The sequence below is a fragment of the Pelecanus crispus genome, chromosome 6, assembly GCF_030463565.1.
Source record: "Pelecanus crispus isolate bPelCri1 chromosome 6, bPelCri1.pri, whole genome shotgun sequence".
Classification (NCBI taxonomy): domain Eukaryota; kingdom Metazoa; phylum Chordata; class Aves; order Pelecaniformes; family Pelecanidae; genus Pelecanus; species Pelecanus crispus.
In genome coordinates, this window is record NC_134648.1 from 22,829,125 (window position 1) to 22,856,606 (window position 27,482).

Genomic DNA, 27,482 nt, shown 5'->3' on the forward strand with positions numbered 1-27,482 from the left:
GGGAAGGTGAGGACCAGCAACAACTCTAAGCCCATTAGGCCTGTCGCCTGGGAGAAATGGCTTGCGTGTTGTCACTATGGGAGGTGGTCTGTGCCGGGAGTGACAGTGAGATTGCACCTGAGAATGTGTGTTGGGAGTGCTGGGAGGCAAAGCCAGGGCAGATTCCCAGAGTGTGTTTGGCTGTGAAAGCGGTGTCAAGGGAAGGTAAGGACCAGCCACAGCTCTAAGCCCTTAGGCCTATCGTATGGGAGAAATGGCTTGCACGTCTGCACTTTGGGAGGTGGTCTGTGCCAGGAGTGAGAGTTAGATTGCGCCTGAGAATGTGTGTTGGGAGTGCTGGGAGGCAAAGCCAGGCTAGATGGGCAGAGTGTGTTTGGCTGTGAAAGCGCTGTGAAGGGAAGGTGATGACCAGCAACAGCTCTGAGCCCTTAGATGTAGCGTGTGTCAGAAACCGCTTGGGTGCTGGCACTTTGGGAGGTGGTGTGTGCCGAGAGTGAGAGTGTGTTGGGATTGCCGGGAGGCAAGGCAAAGGCAGATGGCCAGAGTGTGTTTGGCTGTGAAAGCGGTGTCAAGGGAAGGTGAGGACCAGCATGTGCTCTAAGCCCTTAGATGTAGCGTGCGTCAGAAATCGCTTGGTTGTTGGCACTTTGGGAGGTGGTTTGTGCCGAGAGTGAGAGTGTGTTGGGATTGCCGGGAGGCAAGGCAAAGGCAGATGGGCAGAGTGTGTTTGTCTGTGAAAGCGGTGTCAAGGGAAGGTGAGGACCAGCAACAGCTCTAATCCCTTAGGCCTATCGTATGGGAAAAATGGCTTGGACGTTTGCACTTTGGGAAGTGGTCTGTTCCGTTAGTGAGAGTGAGAGTGAGCCTGAGAATGTGTGTTGGGAGTGCTGGGAGGCAAGGCAAAGGCAGATGGGCAGAGTGTGTTTGGCTGTGAAAGCGGTGTCAAGGGAAGGTGAGGACCAGCATCAGCTCTAAGCCCTTAGGCCTATCGTATAGGAGAAATGGCTTCGGTGTTTGCACTTTGGGAGGTGGTCTGTGCCAGGAGTGAGAGTGAGATTGAACCTGAGAATGTGTGTTGGGAGTGCTGGGTGGCAAAGCCAGGGTAGATGGCCAGAGTGTGTTTGGCTGTGAAAGCGGTGTCAAGGGAAGGTGAGGACCAGCAACAGCTCTAAGCCCTTACATGTAGCGTGCCTCCGAAATAGCTTGGGTGTTGGCACTTTGGGAGGTGGTCTGTGCCAAGAGTGAGACTGTGTGTTGGGAGTGCTGGGAGGCAAGGCAAAGGCAGATGGGCAGAATGTGTTTGTCTGTGAAAGCGGTGTCAAGGGAAGGTGAGGACCAGCAACAGCTCTAAGCCCATTAGGCCTGTCGCCTGGGAGAAATGGCTTGCGTGTTGTCACTATGGGAGGTGGTCTGTGCCGGGAGTGACAGTGAGATTGCACCTGAGAATGTGTGTTGGGAGTGCTGGGAGGCAAAGCCAGGGCAGATTCCCAGAGTGTGTTTGGCTGTGAAAGCGGTGTCAAGGCAAGGTAAGGACCAGCCACAGCTCTAAGCCCTTAGGCCTATCGTATGGGAGAAATGGCTTGCACGTCTGCACTTTGGGAGGTGGTCTGTGCCAGGAGTGAGAGTTTGATTGCGCCTGAGAATGTGTGTTGGGAGTGCTGGGAGGCAAAGCCAGGGCAGATTCCCAGAGTGTGTTTGGCTGTGAAAGCGGTGTCAAGGCAAGGTAAGGACCAGCCACAGCTCTAAGCCCTTAGGCCTATCGTATGGGAGAAATGGCTTGCACGTCTGCACTTTGGGAGGTGGTCTGTGCCAGGAGAGAGAGTTAGATTGCGCCTGAGAATGTGTGTTGGGAGTGCTGGGAGGCAAAGCCAGGCTAGATGGGCAGAGTGTGTTTGGCTGTGAAAGCGCTGTGAAGGGAAGGTGAGGACCAGCAACAGCTCTGAGCCCTTATATGTAGCGTGTGTCAGAAACCGCTTGGGTGCTGGCACTTTGGAGGTGGTGTGTGCCGAGAGTGAGAGTGTGTTGGGATTGCCGGGAGGCAAGGCAAAGGCAGATGGGCAGAGTGTGTTTGGCTGTGAAAGCGGTGTCAAGGGAAGGTAAGGACCAGCATCAGCTCTAAGCCCTTAGGCCTATCGTATGGTAGAAATGGCTTCGGTGTTTGCACTTTGGGAGGTGGTCTGTGCCAGGAGTGAGAGTGAGATTGAACCTGAGAATGTGTGTTGGGAGTGCTGGGAAGCAAGGTAAAGGCAGATGGCCAGAGTGTGTTTGGCTGTGAAAGCGGTGTCAAGGGAAGGTGAGGACCAGCAACAGCTCTAATCCCTTAGGCCTATCGTATGGGAGAAATGGCTTGGACGTTTGCACTTTGGGAAGTGGTCTGTTCCGTTAGTGAGAGTGAGAGTGAGCCTGAGAATGTGTGTTGGGAGTGCTGGGAGGCAAGGCAAAGGCAGATGGCCAGAGTGTGTTTGGCTGTGAAAGCGGTGTGAAGGGAAGGTGAGGACCAGCAACAGCTCTAAGCCCTTAGGCCTATCGTATGGGAGAAATGGCTTGGGTGTTTGCACTTTGGGAGGTGGTCTGTGCCAGGAGTGAGAGTGAGATTGAACCTGAGAATGTGTGTTGGGAGTGCTGGGAGGCAAAGCCAGGGTAGATGGGCAGAGTGTGTTTGGCTGTGAAAGCGGTGTCAAGGGAAGGTGAGGACCAGCAACAGCTCTAAGCCCTTACATGTAGCGTGCCTCCGAAATAGCTTGGGTGTTGGCACTTTGGGAGGTGGTCTGTGCCAAGAGTGAGACTGTGTGTTGGGAGTGCTGGGAGGCAAGGCAAAGGCAGATGGGCAGAATGTGTTTGTCTGTGAAAGCGGTGTCAAGGGAAGGTGAGGACCAGCAACAGCTCTAAGCCCATTAGGCCTGTCGCCTGGGAGAAATGGCTTGCGTGTTGTCACTATGGGAGGTGGTCTGTGCCGGGAGTGACAGTGAGATTGCACCTGAGAATGTGTGTTGGGAGTGCTGGGAGGCAAAGCCAGGGCAGATTCCCAGAGTGTGTTTGGCTGTGAAAGCGGTGTCAAGGGAAGGTAAGGACCAGCCACAGCTCTAAGCCCTTAGGCCTATCGTATGGGAGAAATGGCTTGCACGTCTGCACTTTGGGAGGTGGTCTGTGCCAGGAGTGAGAGTTAGATTGCGCCTGAGAATGTGTGTTGGGAGTGCTGGGAGGCAAAGCCAGGCTAGATGGGCAGAGTGTGTTTGGCTGTGAAAGCGCTGTGAAGGGAAGGTGAGGACCAGCAACAGCTCTGAGCCCTTAGATGTAGCGTGTGTCAGAAACCGCTTGGGTGCTGGCACTTTGGGAAGTGGTGTGTGCCGAGAGTGAGAGTGTGTTGGGATTGCCGGGAGGCAAGGCAAAGGCAGATGGCCAGAGTGTGTTTGGCTGTGAAAGCGGTGTCAAGGGAAGGTGAGGACCAGCATCTGCTCTAAGCCCTTAGATGTAGCGTGCGTCAGAAATCGCTTGGTTGTTGGCACTTTGGGAGGTGGTGTGTGCCGAGAGTGAGAGTGTGTTGGGATTGCCGGGAGGCAAGGCAAAGGCAGATGGCCAGAGTGTGTTTGTCTGTGAAAGCGCTGTGAAGGGAAGGTGATGACCAGCAACAGCTCTAAGCCCTTAGGCCTATCGTATGGGAGAAATGGCTTGGGTGTTTGCACTTTGGGAGGTGGTCTGTGCCGGGAGTGAGAGTGAGAGTGAGCCTGAGAATGTGTGTTGGGAGTGCTGGGAGGCAAGGTAAAGGCAGATGGCCAGAGTGTGTTTGGCTGTGAAAGCGGTGTCAAGGGAAGGTGAGGACCAGCAACAGCTCTAAGCCCTTAGATGTAGCGTGCGTCAGAAATCGCTTGGACGTTTGCACTTTGGGAGTTGGTCTGTGCTGGGAGTGAGAGTGAGAGCCTGAGTGAGCCTGAGAATGTGTGTTGGCAGTGCCGGGAAGCAAGGTAAAGGCAGATGGCCAGAGTGTGTTTGGCTGTGAAAGCGCTGTGAAGGGAAGGTGAGGACCAGCAACAGCTCTGAGCCCTTAGATGTAGCGTGCGTCAGAACTCGCTTGGTTGTTGGCACTTTGGGAGGTGGTGTGTGCCGAGAGTGAGAGTGTGTTGGGATTGCCGGGAGGCAAGGCAAAGGCAGATGGGCAGAGTGTGTTTGTCTGTGAAAGCGGTGTCAAGGGAAGGTGAGGACCAGCAACAGCTCTAATCCCTTAGGCCTATCGTATGGGAGAAATGGCTTGGACGTTTGCACTTTGGGAAGTGGTCTGTTCCGTTAGTGAGAGTGAGAGTGAGCCTGAGAATGTGTGTTGGGAGTGCTGGGAGGCAAGGCAAAGGCAGATGGGCAGAGTGTGTTTGGCTGTGAAAGCGGTGTCAAGGGAAGGTGAGGACCAGCATCAGCTCTAAGCCCTTAGGCCTATCGTATAGGAGAAATGGCTTCGGTGTTTGCACTTTGGGAGGTGGTCTGTGCCAGGAGTGAGAGTGAGATTGAACCTGAGAATGTGTGTTGGGAGTGCTGGGTGGCAAAGCCAGGGTAGATGGGCAGAGTGTGTTTGGCTGTGAAAGCGGTGTCAAGGGAAGGTGAGGACCAGCAACAGCTCTAAGCCCTTACATGTAGCGTGCCTCCGAAATAGCTTGGGTGTTGGCACTTTGGGAGGTGGTCTGTGCCAAGAGTGAGACTGTGTGTTGGGAGTGCTGGGAGGCAAGGCAAAGGCAGATGGGCAGAGTGTGTTTGTCTGTGAAAGCGGTGTCAAGGGAAGGTGAGGACCAGCAACAGCTCTAAGCCCATTAGGCCTGTCGCCTGGGAGAAATGGCTTGCGTGTTGTCACTATGGGAGGTGGTCTGTGCCGGGAGTGACAGTGAGATTGCACCTGAGAATGTGTGTTGGGAGTGCTGGGAGGCAAAGCCAGGGCAGATTCCCAGAGTGTGTTTGGCTGTGAAAGCGGTGTCAAGGGAAGGTAAGGACCAGCCACAGCTCTAAGCCCTTAGGCCTATCGTATGGGAGAAATGGCTTGCACGTCTGCACTTTGGGAGGTGGTCTGTGCCAGGAGTGAGAGTTAGATTGCGCCTGAGAATGTGTGTTGGGAGTGCTGGGAGGCCAAGCCAGGGTAGATGGCCAGAGTGTGTTTGGCTGTGAAAGCGCTGTGAAGGGAAGGTGATGACCAGCAACAGCTCTGAGCCCTTAGATGTAGCGTGTGTCAGAAACCGCTTGGGTGCTGGCACTTTGGGAGGTGGTGTGTGCCGAGAGTGAGAGTGTTTTGGGAGTGGTGGGAGTTGAGGCAAAGGCAGATGGCCAGAGTGTGTTTGGCTGTGAAAGCGGTGTCAAGGGAAGGTGAGGACCAGCCACATCTCTAAGCCCTTAGATGTAGCGTGCGTCAGAAATCGCTTGGACGTTTGCACTTTGGGAGTTGGTCTGTGCTGGGAGTGAGAGTGAGAGCCTGAGTGAGCCTGAGAATGTGTGTTGGCAGTGCCGGGAGGCAAGGTAGAGGCAGATGGCCAGAGTGTGTTTGTCTGTGAAAGCGCTGTGAAGGGAAGGTGATGACCAGCAACAGCTCTAAGCCCTTAGATGTAGCGTGCGTCAGAAATCGCTTGGTTGTTGGCACTTTGGAAGGTAGTGTGTTCCGAGAGTGAGAGTGTGTTGGGATTGCCGGGAGGCAAGGCAAAGGCAGATGGGCAGAGTGTGTTTGGCTGTGAAAGCGGTGTCAAGGGAAGGTGAGGACCAGCAACAGCTCTAAGCCCTTAGGCCTATCGTATGGGAGAAATGGCTCGGACGTTTGCACTTTGGGAGGTGGTCTGTGCCGGTAGTGAGAGTGAGAGTGAGCCTGAGAATGTGTGTTGGGAGTGCTGGTAGGCAAGGCAAAGGCCGATGGGCAGAGTGTGTTTGGCTGTGAAAGCGGTGTGAAGGGAAGGTGAGGACCAGCATCAGCTCTAAGCCCTTAGGCCTATCGTATGGGAGAAATGGCTTGGGTGTTTGCACTTTGGGAAGTGGTCTGTGCCGGGAGTGAGAGTGAGATTGAGTCTGAGAATGTGTGTTGGGAGTGCTGGGAGGCAAGGCAAAGGCCGATGGGCAGAGTGTGTTTGGCTGTGAAAGCGGTGTCAAGGGAAGGTGAGGACCAGCAACAACTCTAAGCCCATTAGGCCTGTCGCCTGGGAGAAATGGCTTGCGTGTTGTCACTATGGGAGGTGGTCTGTGCCGGGAGTGACAGTGAGATTGCACCTGAGAATGTGTGTTGGGAGTGCTGGGAGGCAAAGCCAGGGCAGATTCCCAGAGTGTGTCTGGCTGTGAAAGCGGTGTCAAGGGAAGGTAAGGACCAGCCACAGCTCTAAGCCCTTAGGCCTATCGTATGGGAGAAATGGCTTGCACGTCTGCACTTTGGGAGGTGGTCTGTGCCAGGAGTGAGAGTTAGATTGCGCCTGAGAATGTGTGTTGGGAGTGCTGGGAGGCAAAGCCAGGCTAGATGGGCAGAGTGTGTTTGGCTGTGAAAGCGCTGTGAAGGGAAGGTGATGACCAGCAACAGCTCTGAGCCCTTAGATGTAGCGTGTGTCAGAAACCGCTTGGGTGCTGGCACTTTGGGAGGTGGTGTGTGCCGAGAGTGAGAGTGTGTTGGGATTGCCGGGAGGCAAGGCAAAGGCAGATGGCCAGAGTGTGTTTGGCTGTGAAAGCGGTGTCAAGGGAAGGTGAGGACCAGCATCTGCTCTAAGCCCTTAGATGTAGCGTGCGTCAGAAATCGCTTGGTTGTTGGCACTTTGGGAGGTGGTTTGTGCCGAGAGTGAGAGTGTGTTGGGATTGCCGGGAGGCAAGGCAAAGGCAGATGGGCAGAGTGTGTTTGTCTGTGAAAGCGGTGTCAAGGGAAGGTGAGGACCAGCAACAGCTCTAATCCCTTAGGCCTATCGTATGGGAGAAATGGCTTGGACGTTTGCACTTTGGGAAGTGGTCTGTTCCGTTAGTGAGAGTGAGAGTGAGCCTGAGAATGTGTGTTGGGAGTGCTGGGAGGCAAGGCAAAGGCAGATGGGCAGAGTGTGTTTGGCTGTGAAAGCGGTGTCAAGGGAAGGTGAGGACCAGCATCAGCTCTAAGCCCTTAGGCCTATCGTATAGGAGAAATGGCTTCGGTGTTTGCACTTTGGGAGGTGGTCTGTGCCAGGAGTGAGAGTGAGATTGAACCTGAGAATGTGTGTTGGGAGTGCTGGGTGGCAAAGCCAGGGTAGATGGGCAGAGTGTGTTTGTCTGTGAAAGCGGTGTCAAGGGAAGGTGAGGACCAGCAACAGCTCTAATCCCTTAGGCCTATCGTATGGGAGAAATGGCTTGGACGTTTGCACTTTGGGAAGTGGTCTGTTCCGGGAGTGAGAGTGAGAGTGAGCCTGAGAATGTGTGTTGGGAGTGCTGGGAGGCAAGGCAAAGGCAGATGGGCAGAGTGTGTTTGGCTGTGAAAGCGGTGTCAAGGGAAGGTGAGGACCAGCATCAGCTCTAAGCCCTTAGGCCTATCGTATAGGAGAAATGGCTTCGGTGTTTGCACTTTGGGAGGTGGTCTGTGCCAGGAGTGAGAGTGAGATTGAACCTGAGAATGTGTGTTGGGAGTGCTGGGTGGCAAAGCCAGGGTAGATGGCCAGAGTGTGTTTGGCTGTGAAAGCGGTGTCAAGGGAAGGTGAGGACCAGCAACAGCTCTAAGCCCTTACATGTAGCGTGCCTCCGAAATAGCTTGGGTGTTGGCACTTTGGGAGGTGGTCTGTGCCAAGAGTGAGACTGTGTGTTGGGAGTGCTGGGAGGCAAGGCAAAGGCAGATGGGCAGAATGTGTTTGTCTGTGAAAGCGGTGTCAAGGGAAGGTGAGGACCAGCAACAGCTCTAAGCCCATTAGGCCTGTCGCCTGGGAGAAATGGCTTGCGTGTTGTCACTATGGGAGGTGGTCTGTGCCGGGAGTGACAGTGAGATTGCACCTGAGAATGTGTGTTTGGAGTGCTGGGAGGCAAAGCCAGGGCAGATTCCCAGAGTGTGTTTGGCTGTGAAAGCGGTGTCAAGGGAAGGTAAGGACCAGCCACAGCTCTAAGCCCTTAGGCCTATCGTATGGGAGAAATGGCTTGCACGTCTGCACTTTGGGAGGTGGTCTGTGCCAGGAGTGAGAGTTTGATTGCGCCTGAGAATGTGTGTTGGGAGTGCTGGGAGGCAAAGCCAGGGCAGATTCCCAGAGTGTGTTTGGCTGTGAAAGCGGTGTCAAGGCAAGGTAAGGACCAGCCACAGCTCTAAGCCCTTAGGCCTATCGTATGGGAGAAATGGCTTGCACGTCTGCACTTTGGGAGGTGGTCTGTGCCAGGAGAGAGAGTTAGATTGCGCCTGAGAATGTGTGTTGGGAGTGCTGGGAGGCAAAGCCAGGCTAGATGGGCAGAGTGTGTTTGGCTGTGAAAGCGCTGTGAAGGGAAGGTGAGGACCAGCAACAGCTCTGAGCACTTAGATGTAGCGTGTGTCAGAAACCGCTTGGGTGCTGGCACTTTGGAGGTGGTGTGTGCCGAGAGTGAGAGTGTGTTGGGATTGCCGGGAGGCAAGGCAAAGGCAGATGGGCAGAGTGTGTTTGGCTGTGAAAGCGGTGTCAAGGGAAGGTAAGGACCAGCATCAGCTCTAAGCCCTTAGGCCTATCGTATGGGAGAAATGGCTTCGGTGTTTGCACTTTGGGAGGTGGTCTGTGCCAGGAGTGAGAGTGAGATTGAACCTGAGAATGTGTGTTGGGAGTGCTGGGTGGCAAAGCCAGGGTAGATGGCCAGAGTGTGTTTGGCTGTGAAAGCGGTGTCAAGGGAAGGTGAGGACCAGCAACAGCTCTAAGCCCTTAGATGTAGCGTGCGTCAGAAATCGCTTGGACGTTTGCACTTTGGGAGTTGGTCTGTGCTGGGAGTGAGAGTGAGAGCCTGAGTGAGCCTGAGAATGTGTGTTGGCAGTGCCGGGAGGCAAGGTAAAGGCAGATGGCCAGAGTGTGTTTGGCTGTGAAAGCACTGTGAAGGGAAGGTGAGGACCAGCAACAGCTCTGAGCCCTTAGATGTAGCGTGCGTCAGAACTCGCTTGGTTGTTGGCACTTTGGGAGGTGGTGTGTGCCGAGAGTGAGAGTGTGTTGGGATTGCCGGGAGGCAAGGCAAAGGCAGATGGGCAGAGTGTGTTTGTCTGTGAAAGCGGTGTCAAGGGAAGGTGAGGACCAGCAACAGCTCTAATCCCTTAGGCCTATCGTATGGGAGAAATGGCTTGGACGTTTGCACTTTGGGAAGTGGTCTGTTCCGTTAGTGAGAGTGAGAGTGAGCCTGAGAATGTGTGTTGGGAGTGCTGGGAGGCAAGGCAAAGGCAGATGGCCAGAGTGTGTTTGGCTGTGAAAGCGGTGTCAAGGGAAGGTGAGGACCAGCAACAGCTCTAAGCCCTTAGGCCTATCGTATGGGAGAAATGGCTTGGGTGTTTGCACTTTGGGAGGTGGTCTGTGCCAGGAGTGAGAGTGAGATTGAACCTGAGAATGTGTGTTGGGAGTGCTGGGAGGCAAAGCCAGGGTAGATGGCCAGAGTGTGTTTGGCTGTGAAAGCGGTGTCAAGGGAAGGTGAGGACCAGCAACAGCTCTAAGCCCTTACATGTAGCGTGCCTCCGAAATAGCTTGGGTGTTGGCACTTTGGGAGGTGGTCTGTGCCAAGAGTGAGACTGTGTGTTGGGAGTGCTGGGAGGCAAGGCAAAGGCAGATGGGCAGAATGTGTTTGTCTGTGAAAGCGGTGTCAAGGGAAGGTGAGGACCAGCAACAGCTCTAAGCCCATTAGGCCTGTCGCCTGGGAGAAATGGCTTGCGTGTTGTCACTATGGGAGGTGGTCTGTGCCGGGAGTGACAGTGAGATTGCACCTGAGAATGTGTGTTGGGAGTGCTGGGAGGCAAAGCCAGGGCAGATTCCCAGAGTGTGTTTGGCTGTGAAAGCGGTGTCAAGGGAAGGTAAGGACCAGCCACAGCTCTAAGCCCTTAGGCCTATCGTATGGGAGAAATGGCTTGCACGTCTGCACTTTGGGAGGTGGTCTGTGCCAGGAGTGAGAGTTAGATTGCGCCTGAGAATGTGTGTTGGGAGTGCTGGGAGGCAAAGCCAGGCTAGATGGGCAGAGTGTGTTTGGCTGTGAAAGCGCTGTGAAGGGAAGGTGATGACCAGCAACAGCTCTGAGCCCTTAGATGTAGCGTGTGTCAGAAACCGCTTGGGTGCTGGCACTTTGGGAGGTGGTGTGTGCCGAGAGTGAGAGTGTGTTGGGATTGCCGGGAGGCAAGGCAAAGGCAGATGGCCAGAGTGTGTTTGGCTGTGAAAGCGGTGTCAAGGGAAGGTGAGGACCAGCATCTGCTCTAAGCCCTTAGATGTAGCGTGCGTCAGAAATCGCTTGGTTGTTGGCACTTTGGGAGGTGGTGTGTGCCGAGAGTGAGAGTGTGTTGGGATTGCCGGGAGGCAAGGCAAAGGCAGATGGCCAGAGTGTGTTTGTCTGTGAAAGCGCTGTGAAGGGAAGGTGATGACCAGCAACAGCTCTAAGCCCTTAGGCCTATCGTATGGGAGAAATGGCTTGGGTGTTTGCACTTTGGGAGGTGGTCTGTGCCGGGAGTGAGAGTGAGAGTGAGCCTGAGAATGTGTGTTGGGAGTGCTGGGAGGCAAGGTAAAGGCAGATGGCCAGAGTGTGTTTGGCTGTGAAAGCGGTGTCAAGGGAAGGTGAGGACCAGCAACAGCTCTAAGCCCTTAGATGTAGCGTGCGTCAGAAATCGCTTGGACGTTTGCACTTTGGGAGTTGGTCTGTGCTGGGAGTGAGAGTGAGAGCCTGAGTGAGCCTGAGAATGTGTGTTGGCAGTGCCGGGAAGCAAGGTAAAGGCAGATGGCCAGAGTGTGTTTGGCTGTGAAAGCGCTGTGAAGGGAAGGTGAGGACCAGCAACAGCTCTGAGCCCTTAGATGTAGCGTGCGTCAGAACTCGCTTGGTTGTTGGCACTTTGGGAGGTGGTGTGTGCCGAGAGTGAGAGTGTGTTGGGATTGCCGGGAGGCAAGGCAAAGGCAGATGGGCAGAGTGTGTTTGTCTGTGAAAGCGGTGTCAAGGGAAGGTGAGGACCAGCAACAGCTCTAAGCCCTTAGGCCTATCGTATGGGAGAAATGGCTTGGACGTTTGCACTTTGGGAAGTGGTCTGTTCCGGGAGTGAGAGTGAGATTGAGTCTGAGAATGTGTGTTGGGAGTGCTGGGAGGCAAGGCAAAGGCCGATGGGCAGAGTGTGTTTGTCTGTGAAAGCGGTGTCAAGGGAAGGTGAGGACCAGCAACAGCTCTAATCCCTTAGGCCTATCGTATGGGAGAAATGGCTTGGACGTTTGCACTTTGGGAAGTGGTCTGTTCCGTTAGTGAGAGTGAGAGTGAGCCTGAGAATGTGTGTTGGGAGTGCTGGGAGGCAAGGCAAAGGCAGATGGGCAGAGTGTGTTTGGCTGTGAAAGCGGTGTCAAGGGAAGGTGAGGACCAGCATCAGCTCTAAGCCCTTAGGCCTATCGTATAGGAGAAATGGCTTGGGTGTTTGCACTTTGGGAGGTGGTCTGTGCCAGGAGTGAGAGTGAGATTGAACCTGAGAATGTGTGTTGGGAGTGCTGGGTGGCAAAGCCAGGGTAGATGGCCAGAGTGTGTTTGGCTGTGAAAGCGGTGTCAAGGGAAGGTGAGGACCAGCAACAGCTCTAAGCCCTTACATGTAGCGTGCCTCCGAAATAGCTTGGGTGTTGGCACTTTGGGAGGTGGTCTGTGCCAAGAGTGAGACTGTGTGTTGGGAGTGCTGGGAGGCAAGGCAAAGGCAGATGGGCAGAATGTGTTTGTCTGTGAAAGCGGTGTCAAGGGAAGGTGAGGACCAGCAACAGCTCTAAGCCCATTAGGCCTGTCGCCTGGGAGAAATGGCTTGCGTGTTGTCACTATGGGAGGTGGTCTGTGCCGGGAGTGACAGTGAGATTGCACCTGAGAATGTGTGTTGGGAGTGCTGGGAGGCAAAGCCAGGGCAGATTCCCAGAGTGTGTTTGGCTGTGAAAGCGGTGTCAAGGGAAGGTAAGGACCAGCCACAGCTCTAAGCCCTTAGGCCTATCGTATGGGAGAAATGGCTTGCACGTCTCCACTTTGGGAGGTGGTCTGTGCCAGGAGTGAGAGTTTGATTGCGCCTGAGAATGTGTGTTGGGAGTGCTGGGAGGCAAAGCCAGGGCAGATTCCCAGAGTGTGTTTGGCTGTGAAAGCGGTGTCAAGGCAAGGTAAGGACCAGCCACAGCTCTAAGCCCTTAGGCCTATCGTATGGGAGAAATGGCTTGCACGTCTGCACTTTGGGAGGTGGTCTGTGCCAGGAGAGAGAGTTAGATTGCGCCTGAGAATGTGTGTTGGGAGTGCTGGGAGGCAAAGCCAGGCTAGATGGGCAGAGTGTGTTTGGCTGTGAAAGCGCTGTGAAGGGAAGGTGAGGACCAGCAACAGCTCTGAGCCCTTAGATGTAGCGTGTGTCAGAAACCGCTTGGGTGCTGGCACTTTGGAGGTGGTGTGTGCCGAGAGTGAGAGTGTGTTGGGATTGCCGGGAGGCAAGGCAAAGGCAGATGGGCAGAGTGTGTTTGGCTGTGAAAGCGGTGTCAAGGGAAGGTAAGGACCAGCATCAGCTCTAAGCCCTTAGGCCTATCGTATGGTAGAAATGGCTTCGGTGTTTGCACTTTGGGAGGTGGTCTGTGCCAGGAGTGAGAGTGAGATTGAACCTGAGAATGTGTGTTGGGAGTGCTGGGAGGCAAGGTAAAGGCAGATGGGCAGAGTGTGTTTGGCTGTGAAAGCGGTGTCAAGGGAAGGTGAGGACCAGCAACTGCTCTAAGCCCTTAGATGTAGCGTGCGTCAGAAATCGCTTGGACGTTTGCACTTTGGGAGTTGGTCTGTGCTGGGAGTGAGAGTGAGAGCCTGAGTGAGCCTGAGAATGTGTGTTGGCAGTGCCGGGAGGCAAGGTAAAGGCAGATGGCCAGAGTGTGTTTATCTGTGAAAGCACTGTGAAGGGAAGGTGAGGACCAGCAACAGCTCTGAGCCCTTAGATGTAGCGTGCGTCAGAACTCGCTTGGTTGTTGGCACTTTGGGAGGTGGTGTGTGCCGAGAGTGAGAGTGTGTTGGGATTGCCGGGAGGCAAGGCAAAGGCAGATGGGCAGAGTGTGTTTGTCTGTGAAAGCGGTGTCAAGGGAAGGTGAGGACCAGCAACAGCTCTAATCCCTTAGGCCTATCGTATGGGAGAAATGGCTTGGACGTTTGCACTTTGGGAAGTGGTCTGTTCCGTTAGTGAGAGTGAGAGTGAGCCTGAGAATGTGTGTTGGGAGTGCTGGGAGGCAAGGCAAAGGCAGATGGCCAGAGTGTGTTTGGCTGTGAAAGCGGTGTCAAGGGAAGGTGAGGACCAGCAACAGCTCTAAGCCCTTACATGTAGCGTGCCTCCGAAATAGCTTGGGTGTTGGCACTTTGGGAGGTGGTCTGTGCCAAGAGTGAGACTGTGTGTTGGGAGTGCTGGGAGGCAAGGCAAAGGCAGATGGGCAGAGTGTGTTTGTCTGTGAAAGCGGTGTCAAGGGAAGGTGAGGACCAGCAACAGCTCTAAGCCCATTAGGCCTGTCGCCTGGGAGAAATGGCTTGCGTGTTGTCACTATGGGAGGTGGTCTGTGCCGGGAGTGACAGTGAGATTGCACCTGAGAATGTGTGTTGGGAGTGCTGGGAGGCAAAGCCAGGGCAGATTCCCAGAGTGTGTTTGGCTGTGAAAGCGGTGTCAAGGGAAGGTAAGGACCAGCCACAGCTCTAAGCCCTTAGGCCTATCGTATGGGAGAAATGGCTTGCACGTCTGCACTTTGGGAGGTGGTCTGTGCCAGGAGTGAGAGTTAGATTGCGCCTGAGAATGTGTGTTGGGAGTGCTGGGAGGCAAAGCCAGGCTAGATGGGCAGAGTGTGTTTGGCTGTGAAAGCGCTGTGAAGGGAAGGTGATGACCAGCAACAGCTCTGAGCCCTTAGATGTAGCGTGTGTCAGAAACCGCTTGGGTGCTGGCACTTTGGGAGGTGGTGTGTGCCGAGAGTGAGAGTGTGTTGGGATTGCCGGGAGGCAAGGCAAAGGCAGATGGCCAGAGTGTGTTTGGCTGTGAAAGCGGTGTCAAGGGAAGGTGAGGACCAGCATCTGCTCTAAGCCCTTAGATGTAGCGTGCGTCAGAAATCGCTTGGTTGTTGGCACTTTGGGAGGTGGTGTGTGCCGAGAGTGAGAGTGTGTTGGGATTGCCGGGAGGCAAGGCAAAGGCAGATGGGCAGAGTGTGTTTGTCTGTGAAAGCGGTGTCAAGGGAAGGTGATGACCAGCAACAGCTCTAATCCCTTAGGCCTATCGTATGGGAGAAATGGCTTGGACGTTTGCACTTTGGGAAGTGGTCTGTTCCGTTAGTGAGAGTGAGAGTGAGCCTGAGAATGTGTGTTGGGAGTGCTGGGAGGCAAGGCAAAGGCAGATGGCCAGAGTGTGTTTGGCTGTGAAAGCGGTGTCAAGGGAAGGTGAGGACCAGCATCAGCTCTAAGCCCTTAGGCCTATCGTATAGGAGAAATGGCTTCGGTGTTTGCACTTTGGGAGGTGGTCTGTGCCAGGAGTGAGAGTGAGATTGAACCTGAGAATGTGTGTTGGGAGTGCTGGGTGGCAAAGCCAGGGTAGATGGCCAGAGTGTGTTTGTCTGTGAAAGCGGTGTCAAGGGAAGGTGAGGACCAGCAACAGCTCTAATCCCTTAGGCCTATCGTATGGGAGAAATGGCTTGGACGTTTGCACTTTGGGAAGTGGTCTGTTCCGTTAGTGAGAGTGAGAGTGAGCCTGAGAATGTGTGTTGGGAGTGCTGGGAGGCAAGGCAAAGGCAGATGGGCAGAGTGTGTTTGGCTGTGAAAGCGGTGTGAAGGGAAGGTGAGGACCAGCATCAGCTCTAAGCCCTTAGGCCTATCGTATAGGAGAAATGGCTTCGGTGTTTGCACTTTGGGAGGTGGTCTGTGCCAGGAGTGAGAGTGAGATTGAACCTGAGAATGTGTGTTGGGAGTGCTGGGTGGCAAAGCCAGGGTAGATGGCCAGAGTGTGTTTGGCTGTGAAAGCGGTGTCAAGGGAAGGTGAGGACCAGCAACAGCTCTAAGCCCTTACATGTAGCGTGCCTCCGAAATAGCTTGGGTGTTGGCACTTTGGGAGGTGGTCTGTGCCAAGAGTGAGACTGTGTGTTGGGAGTGCTGGGAGGCAAGGCAAAGGCAGATGGGCAGAATGTGTTTGTCTGTGAAAGCGGTGTCAAGGGAAGGTGAGGACCAGCAACAGCTCTAAGCCCATTAGGCCTGTCGCCTGGGAGAAATGGCTTGCGTGTTGTCACTATGGGAGGTGGTCTGTGCCGGGAGTGACAGTGAGATTGCACCTGAGAATGTGTGTTGGGAGTGCTGGGAGGCAAAGCCAGGGCAGATTCCCAGAGTGTGTTTGGCTGTGAAAGCGGTGTCAAGGGAAGGTAAGGACCAGCCACAGCTCTAAGCCCTTAGGCCTATCGTATGGGAGAAATGGCTTGCACGTCTGCACTTTGGGAGGTGGTCTGTGCCAGGAGTGAGAGTTTGATTGCGCCTGAGAATGTGTGTTGGGAGTGCTGGGAGGCAAAGCCAGGGCAGATTCCCAGAGTGTGTTTGGCTGTGAAAGCGGTGTCAAGGCAAGGTAAGGACCAGCCACAGCTCTAAGCCCTTAGGCCTATCGTATGGGAGAAATGGCTTGCACGTCTGCACTTTGGGAGGTGGTCTGTGCCAGGAGAGAGAGTTAGATTGCGCCTGAGAATGTGTGTTGGGAGTGCTGGGAGGCAAAGCCAGGCTAGATGGGCAGAGTGTGTTTGGCTGTGAAAGCGCTGTGAAGGGAAGGTGAGGACCAGCAACAGCTCTGAGCACTTAGATGTAGCGTGTGTCAGAAACCGCTTGGGTGCTGGCACTTTGGAGGTGGTGTGTGCCGAGAGTGAGAGTGTGTTGGGATTGCCGGGAGGCAAGGCAAAGGCAGATGGGCAGAGTGTGTTTGGCTGTGAAAGCGGTGTCAAGGGAAGGTAAGGACCAGCATCAGCTCTAAGCCCTTAGGCCTATCGTATGGGAGAAATGGCTTCGGTGTTTGCACTTTGGGAGGTGGTCTGTGCCAGGAGTGAGAGTGAGATTGAACCTGAGAATGTGTGTTGGGAGTGCTGGGTGGCAAAGCCAGGGTAGATGGCCAGAGTGTGTTTGGCTGTGAAAGCGGTGTCAAGGGAAGGTGAGGACCAGCAACAGCTCTAAGCCCTTAGATGTAGCGTGCGTCAGAAATCGCTTGGACGTTTGCACTTTGGGAGTTGGTCTGTGCTGGGAGTGAGAGTGAGAGCCTGAGTGAGCCTGAGAATGTGTGTTGGCAGTGCCGGGAGGCAAGGTAAAGGCAGATGGCCAGAGTGTGTTTGGCTGTGAAAGCACTGTGAAGGGAAGGTGAGGACCAGCAACAGCTCTGAGCCCTTAGATGTAGCGTGCGTCAGAACTCGCTTGGTTGTTGGCACTTTGGGAGGTGGTGTGTGCCGAGAGTGAGAGTGTGTTGGGATTGCCGGGAGGCAAGGCAAAGGCAGATGGGCAGAGTGTGTTTGTCTGTGAAAGCGGTGTCAAGGGAAGGTGAGGACCAGCAACAGCTCTAATCCCTTAGGCCTATCGTATGGGAGAAATGGCTTGGACGTTTGCACTTTGGGAAGTGGTCTGTTCCGTTAGTGAGAGTGAGAGTGAGCCTGAGAATGTGTGTTGGGAGTGCTGGGAGGCAAGGCAAAGGCAGATGGCCAGAGTGTGTTTGGCTGTGAAAGCGGTGTCAAGGGAAGGTGAGGACCAGCAACAGCTCTAAGCCCTTAGGCCTGTCGTATGGGAGAAATGGCTTGGGTGTTTGCACTTTGGGAGGTGGTCTGTGCCAGGAGTGAGAGTGAGATTGAACCTGAGAATGTGTGTTGGGAGTGCTGGGAGGCAAAGCCAGGGTAGATGGCCAGAGTGTGTTTGGCTGTGAAAGCGGTGTCAAGGGAAGGTGAGGACCAGCAACAGCTCTAAGCCCTTACATGTAGCGTGCCTCCGAAATAGCTTGGGTGTTGGCACTTTGGGAGGTGGTCTGTGCCAAGAGTGAGACTGTGTGTTGGGAGTGCTGGGAGGCAAGGCAAAGGCAGATGGGCAGAATGTGTTTGTCTGTGAAAGCGGTGTCAAGGGAAGGTGAGGACCAGCAACAGCTCTAAGCCCATTAGGCCTGTCGCCTGGGAGAAATGGCTTGCGTGTTGTCACTATGGGAGGTGGTCTGTGCCGGGAGTGACAGTGAGATTGCACCTGAGAATGTGTGTTGGGAGTGCTGGGAGGCAAAGCCAGGGCAGATTCCCAGAGTGTGTTTGGCTGTGAAAGCGGTGTCAAGGGAAGGTAAGGACCAGCCACAGCTCTAAGCCCTTAGGCCTATCGTATGGGAGAAATGGCTTGCACGTCTGCACTTTGGGAGGTGGTCTGTGCCAGGAGTGAGAGTTAGATTGCGCCTGAGAATGTGTGTTGGGAGTGCTGGGAGGCAAAGCCAGGCTAGATGGGCAGAGTGTGTTTGGCTGTGAAAGCGCTGTGAAGGGAAGGTGATGACCAGCAACAGCTCTGAGCCCTTAGATGTAGCGTGTGTCAGAAACCGCTTGGGTGCTGGCACTTTGGGAGGTGGTGTGTGCCGAGAGTGAGAGTGTGTTGGGATTGCCGGGAGGCAAGGCAAAGGCAGATGGCCAGAGTGTGTTTGGCTGTGAAAGCGGTGTCAAGGGAAGGTGAGGACCAGCATCTGCTCTAAGCCCTTAGATGTAGCGTGCGTCAGAAATCGCTTGGTTGTTGGCACTTTGGGAGGTGGTGTGTGCCGAGAGTGAGAGTGTGTTGGGATTGCCGGGAGGCAAGGCAAAGGCAGATGGCCAGAGTGTGTTTGTCTGTGAAAGCGCTGTGAAGGGAAGGTGATGACCAGCAACAGCTCTAAGCCCTTAGGCCTATCGTATGGGAGAAATGGCTTGGGTGTTTGCACTTTGGGAGGTGGTCTGTGCCGGGAGTGAGAGTGAGAGTGAGCCTGAGAATGTGTGTTGGGAGTGCTGGGAGGCAAGGTAAAGGCAGATGGCCAGAGTGTGTTTGGCTGTGAAAGCGGTGTCAAGGGAAGGTGAGGACCAGCAACAGCTCTAAGCCCTTAGATGTAGCGTGCGTCAGAAATCGCTTGGACGTTTGCACTTTGGGAGTTGGTCTGTGCTGGGAGTGAGAGTGAGAGCCTGAGTGAGCCTGAGAATGTGTGTTGGCAGTGCCGGGAAGCAAGGTAAAGGCAGATGGCCAGAGTGTGTTTGGCTGTGAAAGCGCTGTGAAGGGAAGGTGAGGACCAGCAACAGCTCTGAGCCCTTAGATGTAGCGTGCGTCAGAACTCGCTTGGTTGTTGGCACTTTGGGAGGTGGTGTGTGCCGAGAGTGAGAGTGTGTTGGGATTGCCGGGAGGCAAGGCAAAGGCAGATGGGCAGAGTGTGTTTGTCTGTGAAAGCGGTGTCAAGGGAAGGTGAGGACCAGCAACAGCTCTAAGCCCTTAGGCCTATCGTATGGGAGAAATGGCTTGGACGTTTGCACTTTGGGAAGTGGTCTGTTCCGGGAGTGAGAGTGAGATTGAGTCTGAGAATGTGTGTTGGGAGTGCTGGGAGGCAAGGCAAAGGCCGATGGGCAGAGTGTGTTTGTCTGTGAAAGCGGTGTCAAGGGAAGGTGAGGACCAGCAACAGCTCTAATCCCTTAGGCCTATCGTATGGGAGAAATGGCTTGGACGTTTGCACTTTGGGAAGTGGTCTGTTCCGTTAGTGAGAGTGAGAGTGAGCCTGAGAATGTGTGTTGGGAGTGCTGGGAGGCAAGGCAAAGGCAGATGGGCAGAGTGTGTTTGGCTGTGAAAGCGGTGTCAAGGGAAGGTGAGGACCAGCATCAGCTCTAAGCCCTTAGGCCTATCGTATAGGAGAAATGGCTTGGGTGTTTGCACTTTGGGAGGTGGTCTGTGCCAGGAGTGAGAGTGAGATTGAACCTGAGAATGTGTGTTGGGAGTGCTGGGTGGCAAAGCCAGGGTAGATGGCCAGAGTGTGTTTGGCTGTGAAAGCGGTGTCAAGGGAAGGTGAGGACCAGCAACAGCTCTAAGCCCTTACATGTAGCGTGCCTCCGAAATAGCTTGGGTGTTGGCACTTTGGGAGGTGGTCTGTGCCAAGAGTGAGACTGTGTGTTGGGAGTGCTGGGAGGCAAGGCAAAGGCAGATGGGCAGAATGTGTTTGTCTGTGAAAGCGGTGTCAAGGGAAGGTGAGGACCAGCAACAGCTCTAAGCCCATTAGGCCTGTCGCCTGGGAGAAATGGCTTGCGTGTTGTCACTATGGGAGGTGGTCTGTGCCGGGAGTGACAGTGAGATTGCACCTGAGAATGTGTGTTGGGAGTGCTGGGAGGCAAAGCCAGGGCAGATTCCCAGAGTGTGTTTGGCTGTGAAAGCGGTGTCAAGGGAAGGTAAGGACCAGCCACAGCTCTAAGCCCTTAGGCCTATCGTATGGGAGAAATGGCTTGCACGTCTCCACTTTGGGAGGTGGTCTGTGCCAGGAGTGAGAGTTTGATTGCGCCTGAGAATGTGTGTTGGGAGTGCTGGGAGGCAAAGCCAGGGCAGATTCCCAGAGTGTGTTTGGCTGTGAAAGCGGTGTCAAGGCAAGGTAAGGACCAGCCACAGCTCTAAGCCCTTAGGCCTATCGTATGGGAGAAATGGCTTGCACGTCTGCACTTTGGGAGGTGGTCTGTGCCAGGAGAGAGAGTTAGATTGCGCCTGAGAATGTGTGTTGGGAGTGCTGGGAGGCAAAGCCAGGCTAGATGGGCAGAGTGTGTTTGGCTGTGAAAGCGCTGTGAAGGGAAGGTGAGGACCAGCAACAGCTCTGAGCCCTTAGATGTAGCGTGTGTCAGAAACCGCTTGGGTGCTGGCACTTTGGAGGTGGTGTGTGCCGAGAGTGAGAGTGTGTTGGGATTGCCGGGAGGCAAGGCAAAGGCAGATGGGCAGAGTGTGTTTGGCTGTGAAAGCGGTGTCAAGGGAAGGTAAGGACCAGCATCAGCTCTAAGCCCTTAGGCCTATCGTATGGTAGAAATGGCTTCGGTGTTTGCACTTTGGGAGGTGGTCTGTGCCAGGAGTGAGAGTGAGATTGAACCTGAGAATGTGTGTTGGGAGTGCTGGGAGGCAAGGTAAAGGCAGATGGGCAGAGTGTGTTTGGCTGTGAAAGCGGTGTCAAGGGAAGGTGAGGACCAGCAACTGCTCTAAGCCCTTAGATGTAGCGTGCGTCAGAAATCGCTTGGACGTTTGCACTTTGGGAGTTGGTCTGTGCTGGGAGTGAGAGTGAGAGCCTGAGTGAGCCTGAGAATGTGTGTTGGCAGTGCCGGGAGGCAAGGTAAAGGCAGATGGCCAGAGTGTGTTTATCTGTGAAAGCACTGTGAAGGGAAGGTGAGGACCAGCAACAGCTCTGAGCCCTTAGATGTAGCGTGCGTCAGAACTCGCTTGGTTGTTGGCACTTTGGGAGGTGGTGTGTGCCGAGAGTGAGAGTGTGTTGGGATTGCCGGGAGGCAAGGCAAAGGCAGATGGGCAGAGTGTGTTTGTCTGTGAAAGCGGTGTCAAGGGAAGGTGAGGACCAGCAACAGCTCTAATCCCTTAGGCCTATCGTATGGGAGAAATGGCTTGGACGTTTGCACTTTGGGAAGTGGTCTGTTCCGTTAGTGAGAGTGAGAGTGAGCCTGAGAATGTGTGTTGGGAGTGCTGGGAGGCAAGGCAAAGGCAGATGGCCAGAGTGTGTTTGGCTGTGAAAGCGGTGTCAAGGGAAGGTGAGGACCAGCAACAGCTCTAAGCCCTTACATGTAGCGTGCCTCCGAAATAGCTTGGGTGTTGGCACTTTGGGAGGTGGTCTGTGCCAAGAGTGAGACTGTGTGTTGGGAGTGCTGGGAGGCAAGGCAAAGGCAGATGGGCAGAGTGTGTTTGTCTGTGAAAGCGGTGTCAAGGGAAGGTGAGGACCAGCAACAGCTCTAAGCCCATTAGGCCTGTCGCCTGGGAGAAATGGCTTGCGTGTTGTCACTATGGGAGGTGGTCTGTGCCGGGAGTGACAGTGAGATTGCACCTGAGAATGTGTGTTGGGAGTGCTGGGAGGCAAAGCCAGGGCAGATTCCCAGAGTGTGTTTGGCTGTGAAAGCGGTGTCAAGGGAAGGTAAGGACCAGCCACAGCTCTAAGCCCTTAGGCCTATCGTATGGGAGAAATGGCTTGCACGTCTGCACTTTGGGAGGTGGTCTGTGCCAGGAGTGAGAGTTAGATTGCGCCTGAGAATGTGTGTTGGGAGTGCTGGGAGGCAAAGCCAGGCTAGATGGGCAGAGTGTGTTTGGCTGTGAAAGCGCTGTGAAGGGAAGGTGATGACCAGCAACAGCTCTGAGCCCTTAGATGTAGCGTGTGTCAGAAACCGCTTGGGTGCTGGCACTTTGGGAGGTGGTGTGTGCCGAGAGTGAGAGTGTGTTGGGATTGCCGGGAGGCAAGGCAAAGGCAGATGGCCAGAGTGTGTTTGGCTGTGAAAGCGGTGTCAAGGGAAGGTGAGGACCAGCATCTGCTCTAAGCCCTTAGATGTAGCGTGCGTCAGAAATCGCTTGGTTGTTGGCACTTTGGGAGGTGGTGTGTGCCGAGAGTGAGAGTGTGTTGGGATTGCCGGGAGGCAAGGCAAAGGCAGATGGCCAGAGTGTGTTTGTCTGTGAAAGCGGTGTCAAGGGAAGGTGATGACCAGCAACAGCTCTAATCCCTTAGGCCTATCGTATGGGAGAAATGGCTTGGACGTTTGCACTTTGGGAAGTGGTCTGTTCCGTTAGTGAGAGTGAGAGTGAGCCTGAGAATGTGTGTTGGGAGTGCTGGGAGGCAAGGCAAAGGCAGATGGCCAGAGTGTGTTTGGCTGTGAAAGCGGTGTCAAGGGAAGGTGAGGACCAGCATCAGCTCTAAGCCCTTAGGCCTATCGTATAGGAGAAATGGCTTCGGTGTTTGCACTTTGGGAGGTGGTCTGTGCCAGGAGTGAGAGTGAGATTGAACCTGAGAATGTGTGTTGGGAGTGCTGGGTGGCAAAGCCAGGGTAGATGGCCAGAGTGTGTTTGTCTGTGAAAGCGGTGTCAAGGGAAGGTGAGGACCAGCAACAGCTCTAATCCCTTAGGCCTATCGTATGGGAGAAATGGCTTGGACGTTTGCACTTTGGGAAGTGGTCTGTTCCGGGAGTGAGAGTGAGAGTGAGCCTGAGAATGTGTGTTGGGAGTGCTGGGAGGCAAGGCAAAGGCAGATGGGCAGAGTGTGTTTGGCTGTGAAAGCGGTGTGAAGGGAAGGTGAGGACCAGCATCAGCTCTAAGCCCTTAGGCCTATCGTATAGGAGAAATGGCTTCGGTGTTTGCACTTTGGGAGGTGGTCTGTGCCAGGAGTGAGAGTGAGATTGAACCTGAGAATGTGTGTTGGGAGTGCTGGGTGGCAAAGCCAGGGTAGATGGCCAGAGTGTGTTTGGCTGTGAAAGCGGTGTCAAGGGAAGGTGAGGACCAGCAACAGCTCTAAGCCCTTACATGTAGCGTGCCTCCGAAATAGCTTGGGTGTTGGCACTTTGGGAGGTGGTCTGTGCCAAGAGTGAGACTGTGTGTTGGGAGTGCTGGGAGGCAAGGCAAAGGCAGATGGGCAGAATGTGTTTGTCTGTGAAAGCGGTGTCAAGGGAAGGTGAGGACCAGCAACAGCTCTAAGCCCATTAGGCCTGTCGCCTGGGAGAAATGGCTTGCGTGTTGTCACTATGGGAGGTGGTCTGTGCCGGGAGTGACAGTGAGATTGCACCTGAGAATGTGTGTTGGGAGTGCTGGGAGGCAAAGCCAGGGCAGATTCCCAGAGTGTGTTTGGCTGTGAAAGCGGTGTCAAGGGAAGGTAAGGACCAGCCACAGCTCTAAGCCCTTAGGCCTATCGTATGGGAGAAATGGCTTGCACGTCTGCACTTTGGGAGGTGGTCTGTGCCAGGAGTGAGAGTTTGATTGCGCCTGAGAATGTGTGTTGGGAGTGCTGGGAGGCAAAGCCAGGGCAGATTCCCAGAGTGTGTTTGGCTGTGAAAGCGGTGTCAAGGCAAGGTAAGGACCAGCCACAGCTCTAAGCCCTTAGGCCTATCGTATGGGAGAAATGGCTTGCACGTCTGCACTTTGGGAGGTGGTCTGTGCCAGGAGAGAGAGTTAGATTGCGCCTGAGAATGTGTGTTGGGAGTGCTGGGAGGCAAAGCCAGGCTAGATGGGCAGAGTGTGTTTGGCTGTGAAAGCGCTGTGAAGGGAAGGTGAGGACCAGCAACAGCTCTGAGCACTTAGATGTAGCGTGTGTCAGAAACCGCTTGGGTGCTGGCACTTTGGAGGTGGTGTGTGCCGAGAGTGAGAGTGTGTTGGGATTGCCGGGAGGCAAGGCAAAGGCAGATGGGCAGAGTGTGTTTGGCTGTGAAAGCGGTGTCAAGGGAAGGTAAGGACCAGCATCAGCTCTAAGCCCTTAGGCCTATCGTATGGGAGAAATGGCTTCGGTGTTTGCACTTTGGGAGGTGGTCTGTGCCAGGAGTGAGAGTGAGATTGAACCTGAGAATGTGTGTTGGGAGTGCTGGGTGGCAAAGCCAGGGTAGATGGCCAGAGTGTGTTTGGCTGTGAAAGCGGTGTCAAGGGAAGGTGAGGACCAGCAACAGCTCTAAGCCCTTAGATGTAGCGTGCGTCAGAAATCGCTTGGACGTTTGCACTTTGGGAGTTGGTCTGTGCTGGGAGTGAGAGTGAGAGCCTGAGTGAGCCTGAGAATGTGTGTTGGCAGTGCCGGGAGGCAAGGTAAAGGCAGATGGCCAGAGTGTGTTTGGCTGTGAAAGCACTGTGAAGGGAAGGTGAGGACCAGCAACAGCTCTGAGCCCTTAGATGTAGCGTGCGTCAGAACTCGCTTGGTTGTTGGCACTTTGGGAGGTGGTGTGTGCCGAGAGTGAGAGTGTGTTGGGATTGCCGGGAGGCAAGGCAAAGGCAGATGGGCAGAGTGTGTTTGTCTGTGAAAGCGGTGTCAAGGGAAGGTGAGCACCAGCAACAGCTCTAATCCCTTAGGCCTATCGTATGGGAGAAATGGCTTGGACGTTTGCACTTTGGGAAGTGGTCTGTTCCGTTAGTGAGAGTGAGAGTGAGCCTGAGAATGTGTGTTGGGAGTGCTGGGAGGCAAGGCAAAGGCAGATGGCCAGAGTGTGTTTGGCTGTGAAAGCGGTGTCAAGGGAAGGTGAGGACCAGCAACAGCTCTAAGCCCTTAGGCCTATCGTATGGGAGAAATGGCTTGGGTGTTTGCACTTTGGGAGGTGGTCTGTGCCAGGAGTGAGAGTGAGATTGAACCTGAGAATGTGTGTTGGGAGTGCTGGGAGGCAAAGCCAGGGTAGATGGGCAGAGTGTGTTTGGCTGTGAAAGCGGTGTCAAGGGAAGGTGAGGACCAGCAACAGCTCTAAGCCCTTACATGTAGCGTGCCTCCGAAATAGCTTGGGTGTTGGCACTTTGGGAGGTGGTCTGTGCCAAGAGTGAGACTGTGTGTTGGGAGTGCTGGGAGGCAAGGCAAAGGCAGATGGGCAGAATGTGTTTGTCTGTGAAAGCGGTGTCAAGGGAAGGTGAGGACCAGCAACAGCTCTAAGCCCATTAGGCCTGTCGCCTGGGAGAAATGGCTTGCGTGTTGTCACTATGGGAGGTGGTCTGTGCCGGGAGTGACAGTGAGATTGCACCTGAGAATGTGTGTTGGGAGTGCTGGGAGGCAAAGCCAGGGCAGATTCCCAGAGTGTGTTTGGCTGTGAAAGCGGTGTCAAGGGAAGGTAAGGACCAGCCACAGCTCTAAGCCCTTAGGCCTATCGTATGGGAGAAATGGCTTGCACGTCTGCACTTTGGGAGGTGGTCTGTGCCAGGAGTGAGAGTTAGATTGCGCCTGAGAATGTGTGTTGGGAGTGCTGGGAGGCAAAGCCAGGGCAGATTCCCAGAGTGTGTTTGGCTGTGAAAGCGGTGTCAAGGCAAGGTAAGGACCAGCCACAGCTCTAAGCCCTTAGGCCTATCGTATGGGAGAAATGGCTTGCACGTCTGCACTTTGGGAGGTGGTCTGTGCCAGGAGAGAGAGTTAGATTGCGCCTGAGAATGTGTGTTGGGAGTGCTGGGAGGCAAAGCCAGGCTAGATGGGCAGAGTGTGTTTGGCTGTGAAAGCGCTGTGAAGGGAAGGTGAGGACCAGCAACAGCTCTGAGCCCTTAGATGTAGCGTGTGTCAGAAACCGCTTGGGTGCTGGCACTTTGGAGGTGGTGTGTGCCGAGAGTGAGAGTGTGTTGGGATTGCCGGGAGGCAAGGCAAAGGCAGATGGGCAGAGTGTGTTTGGCTGTGAAAGCGGTGTCAAGGGAAGGTAAGGACCAGCATCAGCTCTAAGCCCTTAGGCCTATCGTATGGGAGAAATGGCTTCGGTGTTTGCACTTTGGGAGGTGGTCTGTGCCAGGAGTGAGAGTGAGATTGAACCTGAGAATGTGTGTTGGGAGTGCTGGGTGGCAAAGCCAGGGTAGATGGCCAGAGTGTGTTTGGCTGTGAAAGCGGTGTCAAGGGAAGGTGAGGACCAGCAACAGCTCTAAGCCCTTAGATGTAGCGTGCGTCAGAAATCGCTTGGACGTTTGCACTTTGGGAGTTGGTCTGTGCTGGGAGTGAGAGTGAGAGCCTGAGTGAGCCTGAGAATGTGTGTTGGCAGTGCCGGGAGGCAAGGTAAAGGCAGATGGCCAGAGTGTGTTTGGCTGTGAAAGCACTGTGAAGGGAAGGTGAGGACCAGCAACAGCTCTGAGCCCTTAGATGTAGCGTGCGTCAGAACTCGCTTGGTTGTTGGCACTTTGGGAGGTGGTGTGTGCCGAGAGTGAGAGTGTGTTGGGATTGCCGGGAGGCAAGGCAAAGGCAGATGGGCAGAGTGTGTTTGTCTGTGAAAGCGGTGTCAAGGGAAGGTGAGGACCAGCAACAGCTCTAATCCCTTAGGCCTATCGTATGGGAGAAATGGCTTGGACGTTTGCACTTTGGGAAGTGGTCTGTTCCGTTAGTGAGAGTGAGAGTGAGCCTGAGAATGTGTGTTGGGAGTGCTGGGAGGCAAGGCAAAGGCAGATGGCCAGAGTGTGTTTGGCTGTGAAAGCGGTGTCAAGGGAAGGTGAGGACCAGCAACAGCTCTAAGCCCTTACATGTAGCGTGCCTCCGAAATAGCTTGGGTGTTGGCACTTTGGGAGGTGGTCTGTGCCAAGAGTGAGACTGTGTGTTGGGAGTGCTGGGAGGCAAGGCAAAGGCAGATGGGCAGAGTGTGTTTGTCTGTGAAAGCGGTGTCAAGGGAAGGTGAGGACCAGCAACAGCTCTAAGCCCATTAGGCCTGTCGCCTGGGAGAAATGGCTTGCGTGTTGTCACTATGGGAGGTGGTCTGTGCCGGGAGTGACAGTGAGATTGCACCTGAGAATGTGTGTTGGGAGTGCTGGGAGGCAAAGCCAGGGCAGATTCCCAGAGTGTGTTTGGCTGTGAAAGCGGTGTCAAGGCAAGGTAAGGACCAGCCACAGCTCTAAGCCCTTAGGCCTATCGTATGGGAGAAATGGCTTGCACGTCTGCACTTTGGGAGGTGGTCTGTGCCAGGAGTGAGAGTTAGATTGCGCCTGAGAATGTGTGTTGGGAGTGCTGGGAGGCAAAGCCAGGCTAGATGGGCAGAGTGTGTTTGGCTGTGAAAGCGCTGTGAAGGGAAGGTGAGGACCAGCAACAGCTCTGAGCCCTTAGATGTAGCGTGTGTCAGAAACCGCTTGGGTGCTGGCACTTTGGGAGGTGGTGTGTGCCGAGAGTGAGAGTGTGTTGGGATTGCCGGGAGGCAAGGCAAAGGCAGATGGCCAGAGTGTGTTTGGCTGTGAAAGCGGTGTCAAGGGAAGGTGAGGACCAGCATCTGCTCTAAGCCCTTAGATGTAGCGTGCGTCAGAAATCGCTTGGTTGTTGGCACTTTGGGAGGTGGTGTGTGCCGAGAGTGAGAGTGTGTTGGGATTGCCGGGAGGCAAGGCAAAGGCAGATGGGCAGAGTGTGTTTGTCTGTGAAAGCGGTGTCAAGGGAAGGTGATGACCAGCAACAGCTCTAATCCCTTAGGCCTATCGTATGGGAGAAATGGCTTGGACGTTTGCACTTTGGGAAGTGGTCTGTTCCGTTAGTGAGAGTGAGAGTGAGCCTGAGAATGTGTGTTGGGAGTGCTGGGAGGCAAGGCAAAGGCAGATGGGCAGAGTGTGTTTGGCTGTGAAAGCGGTGTCAAGGGAAGGTGAGGACCAGCATCAGCTCTAAGCCCTTAGGCCTATCGTATAGGAGAAATGGCTTCGGTGTTTGCACTTTGGGAGGTGGTCTGTGCCAGGAGTGAGAGTGAGATTGAACCTGAGAATGTGTGTTGGGAGTGCTGGGTGGCAAAGCCAGGGTAGATGGCCAGAGTGTG